The sequence below is a fragment of the Anomalospiza imberbis genome, chromosome 15 (genome assembly GCF_031753505.1).
Source record: "Anomalospiza imberbis isolate Cuckoo-Finch-1a 21T00152 chromosome 15, ASM3175350v1, whole genome shotgun sequence".
In the NCBI taxonomy this organism is placed as follows: Eukaryota; Metazoa; Chordata; class Aves; order Passeriformes; family Viduidae; genus Anomalospiza; species Anomalospiza imberbis.
In genome coordinates this window covers 4,764,814-4,778,348 of record NC_089695.1, presented here as the reverse complement: position 1 = coordinate 4,778,348, position 13,535 = coordinate 4,764,814, and the positions used below count along the sequence as shown (strand labels likewise).

The 13,535-nt window shown below is 44.7% G+C and overlaps 1 protein-coding gene across 2 annotated transcripts in view; it reads left to right on the top strand.

Moving 5' to 3' along the window:
* Window positions 1-13,535, top strand: part of WWC1 (WW and C2 domain containing 1) — a 67,576-nt gene that overhangs the window by 1,589 nt on the left and 52,452 nt on the right. The window lies entirely within an intron of this gene.

Here is a 13,535-nt window from a genome sequence, read left to right as displayed (position 1 = left end):
ATACCGAGGTCATTTCCAAGCAGCACTCTGTCCTAGCATGTTGTAGTTCCATGCTTGAGGCAATCATGGTGAGCCAGAGCACGGGAGCATGGGCGTGCAGGAAGCTCAGCTCTGGATCACCACTGAAATTGGAAGTTTTTACATTTCTCGTTTAATACTTTGTTAGCTGAAGTTCCCAGAAACAGGAACTCAAAAATCCATCCTAGTGAGTTGGAAATTCCAACTGTCTGAACTATGCAGTTTGTTGTTGATAAATTTCACACACTTCCCCATCTGACAGTAAGCATTTTCCTTGTTGTGGGGCAGAAAGGGCAATTTCTGAATCTGTGTTCTTTTCTCCTTGCTCCAGTGATCAGTTCCCTGAAGGGGCTTCCATTCTTGGTGGGATGTTAGGACTTTGCCTTTGCTCTGTTTACTTAGATGAGTTTTTTGTTAAGCATGGAAGTGAATGATTGTCCAGTTTTACAAGATTTCAAGGAGTGTTCTGCATTCCAGGAATAATCCTTGTGTGTACTGTACACAAATGTAACCTGCTGCCAGCCAGGGCTTTGGAACTCGTCTTGGGGTTCAGTTTTAGGAATGTGGCTGAGAAGGGCCAGTAACAGAGTTGTTCCAAGGTGTTTCTTTAACCTTCATAAAAGTCAATGGAAGCTTAAATTAGAAATGCTTTCCTGGCATCCTTATTTTCTTCAGAGAATGAAGACGAGTGAGAACTCTAATAGGCCTAATGCAGGCTTATAAAAATTCCTGTGTGTCCTTGGCGAGTGATTCAAGAATGACAGAAATGACTAAATGGGTGCCTTATTTAGCCATGTGTACTGAGCTGTCGCAGAATCATTACCTGCTCACCACTGCTAGAGGAGAATAATCAAACACGTTCTGATAACTGTGTCACATGACACTTGTTGTGCACATAGAAATGCACCTGAGTACACGTGGCCCTGACGAGCTTTGCATCTGAGTCATCTTCCAGTAGAGCTACCAAGGAAACTGCCCCTGGAAATCCACAAGGTTTTTGAAGAATCTGCTGGCCCACAGTAGAACAACTATGTGGCTCAACACTTACCCATCATCTGGTGGACCATGAGCTTTTAAGAGCTGAAATTGTACTCTGCCATGCAGGAAAGAAGTTTCTCTTCCAAGTAAATACCACAGCCTGTGAAACCCAGTTGATGGGGGATTTCTCATCAGGTCATAAGATGCCTGTTCCCTGTAGGGGAGTGAACTTGGATTTACACACTGAGCATTGAACTTTATCACTGTATTTTAAAGTTTAAATGATTGAAAGCTTAACCTTTAATAAGTCATATTTAAAATTGCTGCAGCTGATATTTGGTTTTGTGAATTTGCTGCAGTGCCCTGTGTGCTGTGCTTACACATTCTGTCTGTAACCCAGCAAAAAGCAATAGATAGTGGGTAACATGGCTGTAGAAATGCAAGTTTGAGGAATGTGGAGGGAGATGTGTGTGTTAGGGCTAACTCTGAGGCCAGTGTCAGCAGGGACCTTTGTAAACCCGATCAGCGAGTGGCAACTGGCAGTGAAAGATAGAACACAGATTTTTAAACCTTCCCTGAATCTTTCATTCTAGCTTAATTTAGTGGAAATAAACATGAGCAGGGATACTATCTACCTTCAGGGCACGGACCATGCCATTGTTTAGTGCCAGCAGGTTTGCAGTCCTGCTGAGGTTGGTTTAACAGGCTGCCAGGGAAGCAGACCTGGCTGTGGGCACACGGGGGTCTGCAGCAGCGATGGGGAGACAGAGGGTGAAAGGTGGGACCTCAGCTGGCCCTGGGCTGTGAAATCAGAAGGTGGGCTGGTGCTTTTCCAGTTCTTGTTTAAGACATGACTCCAGTCCTGCTGTTGGGCTGTTAGACTTTGCCAGGAGGAGGTCCCTGGCACCTGGTGCCATCTCACTGTCCTGCAGAGCTGACCCAAGTGATGCTCAGGTGCCTGGAGCCTTGGTTGAAGCAGCTGCATGGCAGAGCACTTTTGCCTTGTACTGTTTAAGACTCAGGGTGGTCCTGAGAAACCTGTGGATGTTGGAACATTTTGGGAAATCATCTAAGATTAAATAATCTGAAGAATTTTGTGATTTAACTGTTGCTGTCCCTGTGGTGTGGTTTAACAGAAAAGAAACAAGGTACTTTGCATTACAGGAATTTCAGGTTAAAAAGCTCTGAGGTAATTCTTCTGAACGGGTGGGGAGAAAACCAAAATCCTGCTGTGTTTTTCCTTTTGTAAGAGGAAACTCACATAGCTGTCTTTTTTGGTAGATCTGTTGGAAATTAGATAATTCAGGAATTGAATACAGTGTGACAGGAGATCAAACCTTATTGAGCTGGAGGAGAAAATCTGTCATTCCTGGTTTTAAAACTAAGCATGACCTTTCAGGCCTGCACCAGTACATACCAGTTGTAAACCATGCCAGAGAGCTGTGTCAGTTGCTTTCTTAACACAGAGGGTGCATCTGCTATGGAAGCTGCTGTGCTGGTGGCCAAACAGAAAATACCAGTGGTGTCTCAAAACTCCAGCACCAGCTGCTGCCTGCTCTTAAGCATCAGCATGAGCAGCACTTGAACAACAGAGTACCCTGAGTGAGACTTCAGCTTTCATCAGAAGTGAGAATTAGAGATGGGAATCTCTGTTCCAGTGCTGTGCTGTCCTTGGGCTCTTTTCACCAGGTTTAGGGGAACTTCTACTCTCCTTCAGGCTGTTTTGTAAGAGGATAAATTTTTTAACTTCTTGCCTTTCAACACAGAAGCTTCAGGATGCACTGAAAATCTGGTCATGCCTGATAATCCATCCCACGCTTGAATATTTGTGTTGTACTCTCCTACTGGCCTGGTGGTGTAAGCAGGTTTTTCTGGGCTATTTTAGATAGAACTGACTGAACTTTTCATTTCACTTCTATCACTGGCCTCCTGTTGAGAATAAAAGCTATTGAAATAGGAGCAATTGTAGCTTAAATTTGGTGACATTACTAAACAGCATCAGATATTTTGGGAGGCAGCAGTGCCTTAGTTGATGGCCCTTCATTTCTTGAAGGCTCTTGTTGCTGTAAAGGGTTGGGGGAGGTTCATTAAGTAAAAGCCCAGATTCTGCATTTGCTGCCTAAATTCCCTTCCTACTCCACATGGAGGTTTTTCCAGTATGAACCTCCAGCTCTGGTGAAGAGATTTGCCAAGGTTGAGGGCCAGTGCATGTGGTGTCATATGTCTTGAGTGTTTAAAATAGTTAGGGCCACCTATTTACTCAGGAAGATTCAGCTTTGCTGAGCCTGAGGATTTCAGAGCAGAAGAGCCAGGCATATAATATGGAGAGCACCATCATCTAGCCATGCCCTTCTAGGCTTTATGAGAAGTGCTGCAGAGTATTGTCTCCTCTGCATTATTCTGGTTTTTAAGCTTTTCATCCCAGTCTGCTCTGTACGCTTGGTCTACAAACTGCCTTTATTAAAGATTTAGAAATGTGAGCGTTGTGCTAAAAATTCATATGTAACTGTCTACTCCTTGGATTACTTGCTTAAATGTGGAATAACATTAATGACTGGAATAAAGCTGCTATAGCTTACTTAAGTGTGAGAATCCTTCAAAAGAAAAGGGCTGGAAGAAGGGAGAGCAATGAAAGGCAGCAGGAACAAAAGGTGTTATGCTCTTCTGTAGATGAAAATCAGTAAGCATAGGGAGATGAGAGAAAAATTCTCCAAAATTGAAGAACCAGGGGAGAGAAATGCTCTTTCATCAGTGCCAACAGCATAGGTCATGCAGCTGAAGGCTGCTAGTTTGATGCCTGTTGTTGCCTTTGTTTGCTGATATCTAGCTAAGCACCCTGTCATATATATGTGAATCTGCTGCTTTCTCCTGTTTGCATTCCCCAAAATAGCTGACAGCTTTGTAAGGAACAGGCAGCTTAGTGTGTGCCCATAGAAACTGCTGATGACCATTTTCCACGAGTGCAGAAGGGAGTGACCAAAATGCAGTTTTCAAAGTCATCCAAATGCCACCTCTTGGAACAGGTGTCCTAATGTGTAGGATTTGTGCTGTTCTCACTCTTTTTCCATAATGATTGGTTTAAGTAGGTGCTAATACATAAGGAAACAAGGATAGCAAGTAAGATTATTGTGACACTTGAAATTATTTAATTTATTAATAGCAAGTGTCTTCCAAGATGAGTTAGCTCAGATTGCACCTGTAGATTGGAAAAGTGGGTTGGAGCTGAAATCCATCACACTGCTTCAGTTATAAAAGATCAGACTTTATTATTTTGGTGGGGGTTTGGGTTGGTGTTTTTTTCCCCCCTCCCCTGGACTCCCCAGACAAGCGTGGATGTTTTGAAGACTGCAGGGGCTGCCTTCAGAGCCAGTGTGTATCCTCAGTTGTGTAAGCTCACCTCACACTGGGGAGGGAACTGAAAACAACAGGTGTGCTGCTTTTAACAGGGGCATCACTGCTAAAGGTGTGGTATGCACACTTGTCTAGAGACAGGGGATGTTGGCAGTGGCTTCAGAATGACAAAAGCATTATTTTATCTTGCTTCCCTATGGAACATGAAAAAAAAAAAAAAGAAATATGAGGCTTTGTTCAGCTCAGCAGCTTTTTAATGAATCTTGGGGAATTCTGAGTCTTAAAGGATCAGAAATGCTTTTGAAGAAATCTCCGTAAATCACATTGTTTAGAAATATGTAGGCTGAGCTTCATCTTCTGCTCTGGCAAGGTCATCTTGCTCACAAGTTCACTCCTTTACTTTTGCCTCAAAACTGACAGCGTGTGAAGTTAGAAGTTGCCACTGACTGGAAACTTACTTGGCAATGGAATGAACAATTCCATCCCTATGTAGGTCATATATTTTCATACCAGCATAGTTATCTTCATCTCCATGCAGTGGACTGGCAGGAAATTGGCTAGTAAATTCCAGAAGATGTGGGTATGGCAGGGGAGAGGTGGCTGCAGTGTTGGGCAGCTGCTTGGTGCTGTTTTTTTGGGGCACTTTAAGCTGCTGCTTCTGGCCAGGGTGAAATTATGTATCAGTGCAGGGAGTGAGGTCCAGAAGCTGGTCTGGCTGAAAAATGTCATTTTGCTGTCTGGGTTCATTTACAGAAACAGTTGATCCAGGTTGTGTATCCTTGTGCAGAGCTGGGAGGCTTGGAGGAGTGGGAGTGGGGCTGGATCTGGTGGCAACCTGGGAATGCTGCTGAGGGTGCAGTTGTGAAACTGTCCCCAGGCACTTGACCTGGTCAGGCTCTCTGCCAGCCCAGTTCTGGAGGTGTTCCCAGGTGCTTAGCTCTGCCCCATGATTTCTGATTGAGTTTTACAGGAAGAATGGATTTTTACTTGCTGGAGCCCTTGTGAAGCCAGCAATGAGGCAGAGCATCTCCTAAAGATGTTCTTCACAGAGCAGCTTCATACCTAGCACAGTTATGGGAAGATGAGTTTGCAGCGAAATTTTCCATGTCTGAATCTGATTTAAATTTCTCTAGACTGTGCCAGAAAATTTATTGGAAGAATGGGAAGATTTGTCCAAAGGAGTTTAATGAAATCACTTGTACACAAAGAAGTGATGTTTGCTAGGTGGCTTGGGGGGTCCTGTCACTGACCCACCACTCCACCTTTTGGGACTGGCTCTAATCTCAGCTCTGGAGGAGTTTGGAGAATCTATTAGGAAATGATTGCTGTTGTGTGCTCCCGGGGGTGGCTGCAGGCTGCCAAGGCTGTCTTTGCTCTGTGCTCAGCATTCCGAGCACCGTCACCGCCCCAGAGCGCGTTCCTGCGCCGCTCACGGACACCGCTGGGCTCACCTCTGACAGCAGGGAAACGTCCTGGGCTGGGCTTGGCACTCGGTTCTGTCCTGTGGGACACCTTCAAGCCTTTCTCAGAGAGAGGGAGAGCTGCTTCCCATACAGCTGCCTTGGGAAAGCCTTGCTGGTCTCCCTGTGCCAGGGCTGGCTGAACCTGGTGGCCTTGAGTGCTGTACCAGCAGGGCGAGTGTTAGCTGGAATCATTAATCAATAAAAAGGGGTGGCAGCAGCTTGGCAGAGTCAGGTGGAGGTATGTAGACTAGTGCTACTGCATGCACCTGTAGGAGAGCTATGCAGATTGACCACTTCCTTGGAGAGAAATACTTTTCATGCTGGCTGCTTGCCATTTGTGAGACCTGTTTAGTAAGGTTACGTGCTTTGCTTGTGGTAATGAGGACTTGGCTTTATTTGAGCAGTTTAAGCTCAGTTCTTGTTCACAGAGCCTAAGCTTACTGTTCCCTCCTCCCTTTAAAGCTACATGCATAGATAATTGGCTGAACAAACAGTGGGCAAAACTGCTCCCTGCAGAAAAATAACTGCTTTTCACTGCCACTCATTCAGTGAAGTGGCATCTGGAAGACTCTCCAGATAGTCACAGGAGGTTTGGTGTGTAACAGGAAGATGCAAAGAAGCCAAATGCTACAGCTGTCAGAGTTCTCAGTGCTCTTGGATGGGTTCTCCTGGCTTGGTTTGTTCTCAGTTTGTGCTGATACTGACGGCTTCCACCCCAGCCACGACGTTCTGCAGCATAAGTACCCAACACATTTAAAAAACAGATGAATTGCTTTCTCAATCTCATGGAGGTGCTGTAGGGATTAATTAGTTCTGACAAAGTGCTTTCTGGCTGAGATGTCAAACTGACGTTTCAGGACTAATGGTATTGTTTAGTGAAACTGTTTGGTTCTCCTCAGATGCCTAATTACTATTTTAGAAGAATGTACTCTGTGGAGGGAAGCTTTATTGATTTAAAGCACGCAATAAACAGTATTGCTTTCAAGAGGCAGTCATTCATATCTGCTCTGTGCAGAGTTGAGATGTAAGGTGGTCACACAGCTACTTTGAACTGAAATGTAAGTGGAACTGTTGCTTAAATGACCCTGCAACAGCTTGCAGATTTTTTGTATGTGACTTTCAAGTGCCTTAATAGCCTTGTACTCAGAACAAGGGCAGTCCCCTGCCAAAGAGAGGGCTCTCTGCTATTTCATCCTTCATAACCCTACCCCACAGGGAGGATGGCCTGCAGAGGAACAGCCGTGGGTAAAATAACCTTCTGGACCCTTCAGGCGGCACAGGAGAATGTAGGTAACCCCAGAAGTGCTCTGTGAAACTGTGCTGTGGATAATTTGGTGGTTAATTTTGCTTGTGCTAAGCACAGCTTTGGATGCCATGAGCCAGCTGAGCCTCTGCAGCCACTAGAAGACATGCTGGTGGCACAGCTGCACAGGCTGTCCCCTTGGCCATCAGGTGCATAAATCCCATGGGACATCTTCCAAGGGGCTCAGGCACGCTGGCACCATGGCTTGGCAGCAGAAACCTGTCACACCACGGCACCTGGCCCCTTTGTGAAGAGGAGGAGTCGTCTCCTGACACCTTCATCCTGGACGCTGGCTCCGTTGTTGGACTGTTTGAAACATTGAGTATATATTTGAGCTGCTTGTGCAAATTATCTCAAAGGGGATTTGGGTGGGGATGACAATGGAAGGTATTTGGCTTTCTTGTGTGATGCAGCTCTTTGAGTTATCCAGCTTGTTTTGTGAGGTATCTCAGGCTGATGGCCTGTCTTGGATGGTGCTGGGTATTTTTAAAAAATAGTAAGACTTATGTAAATTCTGATGACCTGTACTATATCTAATTCCAGGTGAGCTTTTCACATTGATTTTCTTTTTGTTTTTATATTGTAGAGTTTTTGGTATGGTTCAACTTGAAATTAAATCATTACTTTGAACAGGCTTTTTTGTTGGGACATGAATGTGGTGATGCTCAGGTGTGTTTGATTAGTGGTGTGTTAACCCTGCAGAGATTAAGGAGGTTAAACTCTCCCATTCAGTGTATTATTCCACATTTCTCAACATCTGGTCTCTCTCCACTTCAGCTGTCAGTTGATCCACTTGTTTAGATTTTTCTGAAATTCCTTGAAGTCATCTCCAGATCCAGCTAACCTAAACAGCTTGTCAGCCAGCAAGGCAGTAAGCCAGGTTGGCTATTTTTGCTTTTCTTAGGTCACTTTCATTAGGTCACACCACAAGGTCTAATCATCACAGTTAACAAAAGTTATTGCCTTGATGGGAGTGTTTAATTCTTGTATGGATACATACATAGAAGGCTTTAGGCTGTTTAACAGCTAGTTCTCAAAAAGTTTTCCAGTATTCTAGACATGGGCAGATTTGTCTGGCAAAGAGATCAGTGAGTGTTACTCTGTCTTATTTTAATCTGTATGTGGAGGGAAGGGAAATGCCATGGCTTCTGCCATGTCCCATGGTTTTCTGTGGCACTAAAGCTTTGTAAGATATCTTAGACTTCTTAACTTTTCCATGTTTTGCATTTTAAATTTGGATGTGAAAACTCAGCTGAGTTGGTCTATAATTCTGAGTAAAGGTAGCTATATTGTCATCTATCTGTTAATTATTCAGTGACTGCTGTTTGGCAGCCATGCTGAGTTTCTCATACAACTGGCTTACTAATAATTCAGTTTAGAAGGTATCTGCCATCACCTACCTGATGCTAGTGAAAGCATAACCTGCTTGCGAATACTTCCTTAATGCACATCTCATTTGCTTCTCTTATATTCCTTGGGCAGTACTCCTCACTTCCTTTTTAAGATTTCTTTTCAGGAGAAGATTGTGTGGATGGAAAGGGAGAGGTGCATGGCAGGAGCCTGGCGTGGTCATTTGCAAAAGGGTTGCATGAATAAAAATCTTAGTTTGCAAAGACAAATTTGCGACTGAACTGGTCACACATAGTCTTCCACTCAGGCTTGTTTTCACACATCTTTTGTAAATGCCACTCTTATCCCTAAAGCAAATGTTCTGTGTTGAATTTTCTCATCTTTATTCTCTATTTGTCCAGTAGTCTGTAGCTAATACCCCAGAGTGTTTCCTAGTTTCTTTTCTATCTGCCTCCCAGATGCAGGCTCCTGCAGTTTTGGGTGGTACCTCTGACAAGTTGTGCTGCATCTTCAGTAGCTTGGCTGGGCTGGGGGTCCCTTCCAGTGCAGTCACTGGGGTTTGGCTCAGGTGCTGTGGTGGTTCTCCTGGCAGGAAGAGATCCCTCCATGGGTGGAGGAGCACATGACTGCAGCTGAGCATGCTGCCGTTCTCTGCCAGGTTTAGACCTGCCTCTTTGGGGCTGGGAGGATTTGTTCTTGTGTCAGACCCTGTCCCATCGTGTCTCTGGCTGCTGCCACAGCCCCAGGCAGCAAGGTGGGCCTGGGGGCTGCTCTGGTTTTCTGACCAGAGCCAGGTGGCACCAGGTCCTTAAAAGAAGGTGGCACTGGGTGCAGTTAGCTCCTGGGTGTTGGGGTTTTGCTGTGTGTAATAACAAGAATGAGACCAGCCCAAGGGGTACTCACACCCATAAACCTTCTGCTTGGAAATCTGCTTGTGGCACTCGCTTCCAATGGAGCGTGGCACATTGGTAAGTGTTCCTTTGCAGTCAGATTTAATACTGAGCAGATTTACAGTGAAATAACCAAAGTTTAATAATTTTAACAAAGCTCTTTAAAGGCTTTAATGTTTGAATTACTTGTCTGGAGTAGCTGGGCAGTTGTGTGGCAACAGCTCTGAATGACAGTACTGCCTCTTACCTGTTTTTGTTGAAGACAGTACTGCCTCTTACCTGTTTTTGTTTACCTTCAACCTGTTTTGTTGAAGGCTGGAATGCTGCTTTGGTCCAGCTGCTTTGCGACCAGCCTAGATGCCTGTTCAGAGGTGTAGGGAATAATGAGGTTAGCTCAGTATGAATTAGGGATTTCACAACATCAGTTTTATTATTTATATTGCATTCTCAATATTTGTTAGTTTAGTCCCCCCTAGCTAGTGGCGTTGCAGTCAAAGGCAAGCTGTTGACCTGTCATTTTATACCTCTTTGTTTCCAGCTCTGGTGCACTCCTTTTTCCAGTGATTGTTGCTTCAACTTTTTCTCTCCCAAGCCATACAACACTGCTGCTTATTTCCCTTATGGCCATGTTTACAGGGTCTTTAAAGCCTTTCATAAGTAAGCACTTTGCCTGATGGGAGAAGGTTTGTGGAGTTAAAAAAAAAAAGGCAAGAAATACGCTGTAGGTAATAGATTCCAAAAATGCAAATTTGTTTAAGCAACTTCTTAAAAAGAAGGGAGGGAGGAAGGAATTGAAGATTAAAACCTGTGTTTATATACATGTAGAAGCTGGAGGCAAAGCAATCCATTCATAAATATACAATAGGATTTATGTCATGGTGAGAAGTGCTACATGCATATTCATGTGTAATTTGCAAATCCGTTGGTGATTAAATACTTTACTCTAAACTCAAGAACTAAATAACCTTCTTGTTGAAATGAGATGTCCAAAGGCTCTAATGGTGCTCCAGTGGAGGGGAAAGGCTGGGTGGTGTAATAGATCCGATACTTTAATTTTGACTCTATTAAAAGATTTTTGGTGTGCTTTGGGCATTATTTTATTAGTATAATCAGGAAGTTTTGAACAAAGCATGAAGCAGAGAATTGCAAGAAATATTGTAAAGCCTGTCGTGCTAAGAAAAGCAAATAGGCTTAGGAACTTGTGAGGATGTTTTTCTCAACTGATTTTAATGTCACATACCTTTATCTAAACTTTCCTATCCCACAGGTAAGCAAAAAGTCGAACTAGTAACAGCTTGGAGTGCCACTGTCTTAAATAAGTAGCTTTGTGCAAGTGGAAGTGAATTGCCTTGAAAGAATGCAGCCTCAGTTCTTCACTAGGAGATGGATATGAATGCACTATTATCAGTGCTTTAGGTTTTCAAAGGTCTCTAAGGATTGTAGATGAAGTACACCCTTTCTAACATCATGAACAGGGAAAAACACTGCTATGGAGTAACTGTTTCCTGCACCTGGTGGTGTTGCACGCAGGCGGTGAGTGCTCAGTGACAGTGCCTGGGCAGGGTGTGGTGATGCAACTGGTTTGTCTTTGCCATCAGTCATCACACAAGGATACTCTGAAATGGGACAGCAGCTGCCAGGCATGCTGCCGAGAAAACAGAGCTCAGCCTGTGCCTCCAGCATCTGTGAGGAGGTGGGGCTGGGACTGGTCATGCGATTCTGTGCTCTGTGCCTGCCCTCACCTTCCTCGGGATCCTGTCACAGCTGGAAGTGGCAGCCCTGTGTCCCCTCCACAGCCACCAGCTGCTCTGCTTGTGCAGCAGAGTGGTGGCCCCAGGGCACTGAGCTTCTGTCGTTGCTGGTGGTTATGTACTGCTGTGGGCAACCACTAACAAACCAGAGCTCTTCTCAGTTCCTAAAACTGGACCTAAGCCTGTCAGTTCCATCTAGGTAATTTCCCTCTATGCCCTTTGGGAAAGCTGTGGTTTATTCTTGTATCTGGACCACCACGAAGTGTTTCTTCCACAAAGTGTTTCTTACTGCACTCGCCTGGTGTTCCTGATGGCTTGTTTTGGAATTGCTCCTTTTTTGGCTTATTTTGGAATTCTCCTTTTTGTAGCTTTATGAGCTCTTTATCCTTTGTGCATAGTTTTGTGTTGGGAGAATATAAAGTACATTGCTGGATGGGAGAAGCCAGCAGAGCTCTTGTGCTCTTTCTTCACCACTGAGGTTAGTCCCTCTTTGAAAGTTGTGTTGTCTGATTTGGTTTTCCTGCTCTGTTCTGTAACAGCTCACCTGTGGGATGCTTTGATTGAGCTGAACAAGAAGACAGAGCAGTGCACTCAACTCACTGAGGACTGTAAATGCATTTTTCTGGCTGGCACAGGTGTAGCAAATTGCCCTTTTAGTCCTGTTTACTTGTTTTTCTCATTCAGTCACAGGTAGTTTCTGCTCCTTGGTGATCAGAGAAGAGCCCTGGATCCCCTGCTGCTGTCTTGTGCTGTGATCAGGGGGCATGTGGCAGAGACACTATCCCTTCCGTGCCTGGGGGCTCTGCTGTACAAAGCTGTGCTTCAGCTGATTTGAAATAATGTTTCCAGGTAACTGTGAAAAGCTGCTGCTTTTACAATGAGCACTGAGAATTTGTATCATCTGCCATGTCAGAGCAGCAGTGTCTAAGCTGGTGCCTGGTCACATACGGGTGTGAAGATACAGCACTGAGTCCTTGAACTATATAAATTGGTGTAGTTCTGTAAGAAGCACAAAATTGAGCTAAACAAACCCAGTTCTCCTTAAGCTGAGTCTTGAGTTAGTGACTTCTTAGCTTTATCAGGTGGGCACTTCACCCATGAAACAGTTCAGATGCACACAGGGGAATAGCTGGTGTGTGTGGTGTGGTGTTTCTGATTACTGGGACCAGATGTATGAGCTGGTTTTATGCCAGTATTTTTTACTATATGTTGATGAGGAAAGTTAGGAGAGGTAAAGTTATTAACAAATCCCATGTTTTAAAAGAGTGCTATACAGGTAGAGGCTGGATGGGAGGGGAATTTGATTTCCCCCCCGTTTTAGTAACTGTAAGTGGTTCTGATTGATCTGAGAAGGGTGCAGTGAACCATTGCTTACAGTACTGGAACCACTTGCAATTTTGGCGGGGGAAGAAGTAAAAATCTTTGCCCTAGGGGTTGGTTCTGGCTGTGGGCCTGGCTGAGGAGCCACTGAGCCATCCTGCTGTGGGAGGTGGCCATTCCTTTAGCCCGGGTGCCCATTTGACTCCTCACTGATTTTGCTGGTGTGCAGAAAACTGCTCCCTCTCTTTTTGGGCACAGTTTCTGCTGCTGCAGTAAGTTGGAACAGCCCAAGGATTATCTGGCAGCAGTGACAGGTTGAGGTGGGAGTGACCTTCCTGCCAAGCATGGTTCCCCTGGAAGTCACAGCTCACTCCTGAGCTGCTGTCAGTGCAGTTGTGCTGTGCTTGCCTGGCACCACGGGTGGTGAGTGTGGGTTCAGCCAGGCAGCTGTGTCACTTGTAGTTTGTCTTTCAAAGCAGACAGCTTAAATATCAGATTGATGCTTTCTCAGCGCTGCGCCGTGGGCTGTAATTCCATCTGCTGCGACACGGTGAAGGTGACACCTGAAAAGGTATGTGCTGCTTTCTGGATGTCCTCCCTGTCCCTTCTGCATGCAGAACTGGAGGCACCATTTTACCTGCCTCTTGGCCTTGCTCACCGTGTGGTTGCTTGGGAGTCTAGCAAAACACTCAGTATTTTCTCTGAAGTGCTGCTAGAATTTCAGTGTCATATTTTCATTCATCCTGATCACTGCAGTTTCTGCAGTATCACCACCCTTTGTCTTCACTGCTTTGGAACAGTAGAAGCATCTGTTTATGCCATTGATTTGGCAGTTATTAGAAGGACACTGAACAAAGGATATTATTAATAGAAAGCAGGAATGTTTAAACACCTCTGCCCATAAGGTCTGTGTTTTTAATAGTTCTGCAGATTCATCACTGATTTTGGAACTTGATAGCAAGTTGGCTCTCTGGATCAGTCTGTAGATGAGATTAAAGTTACTAGACAAGGGCAGCAGGAGTACTTTCTTCGTCAGAGAATTTCATCTTGATCTTTGCAGGTGAGCTGAACTGTGGATAATGATTTATTTAGCTGAGCTGGTGGGAGTAAG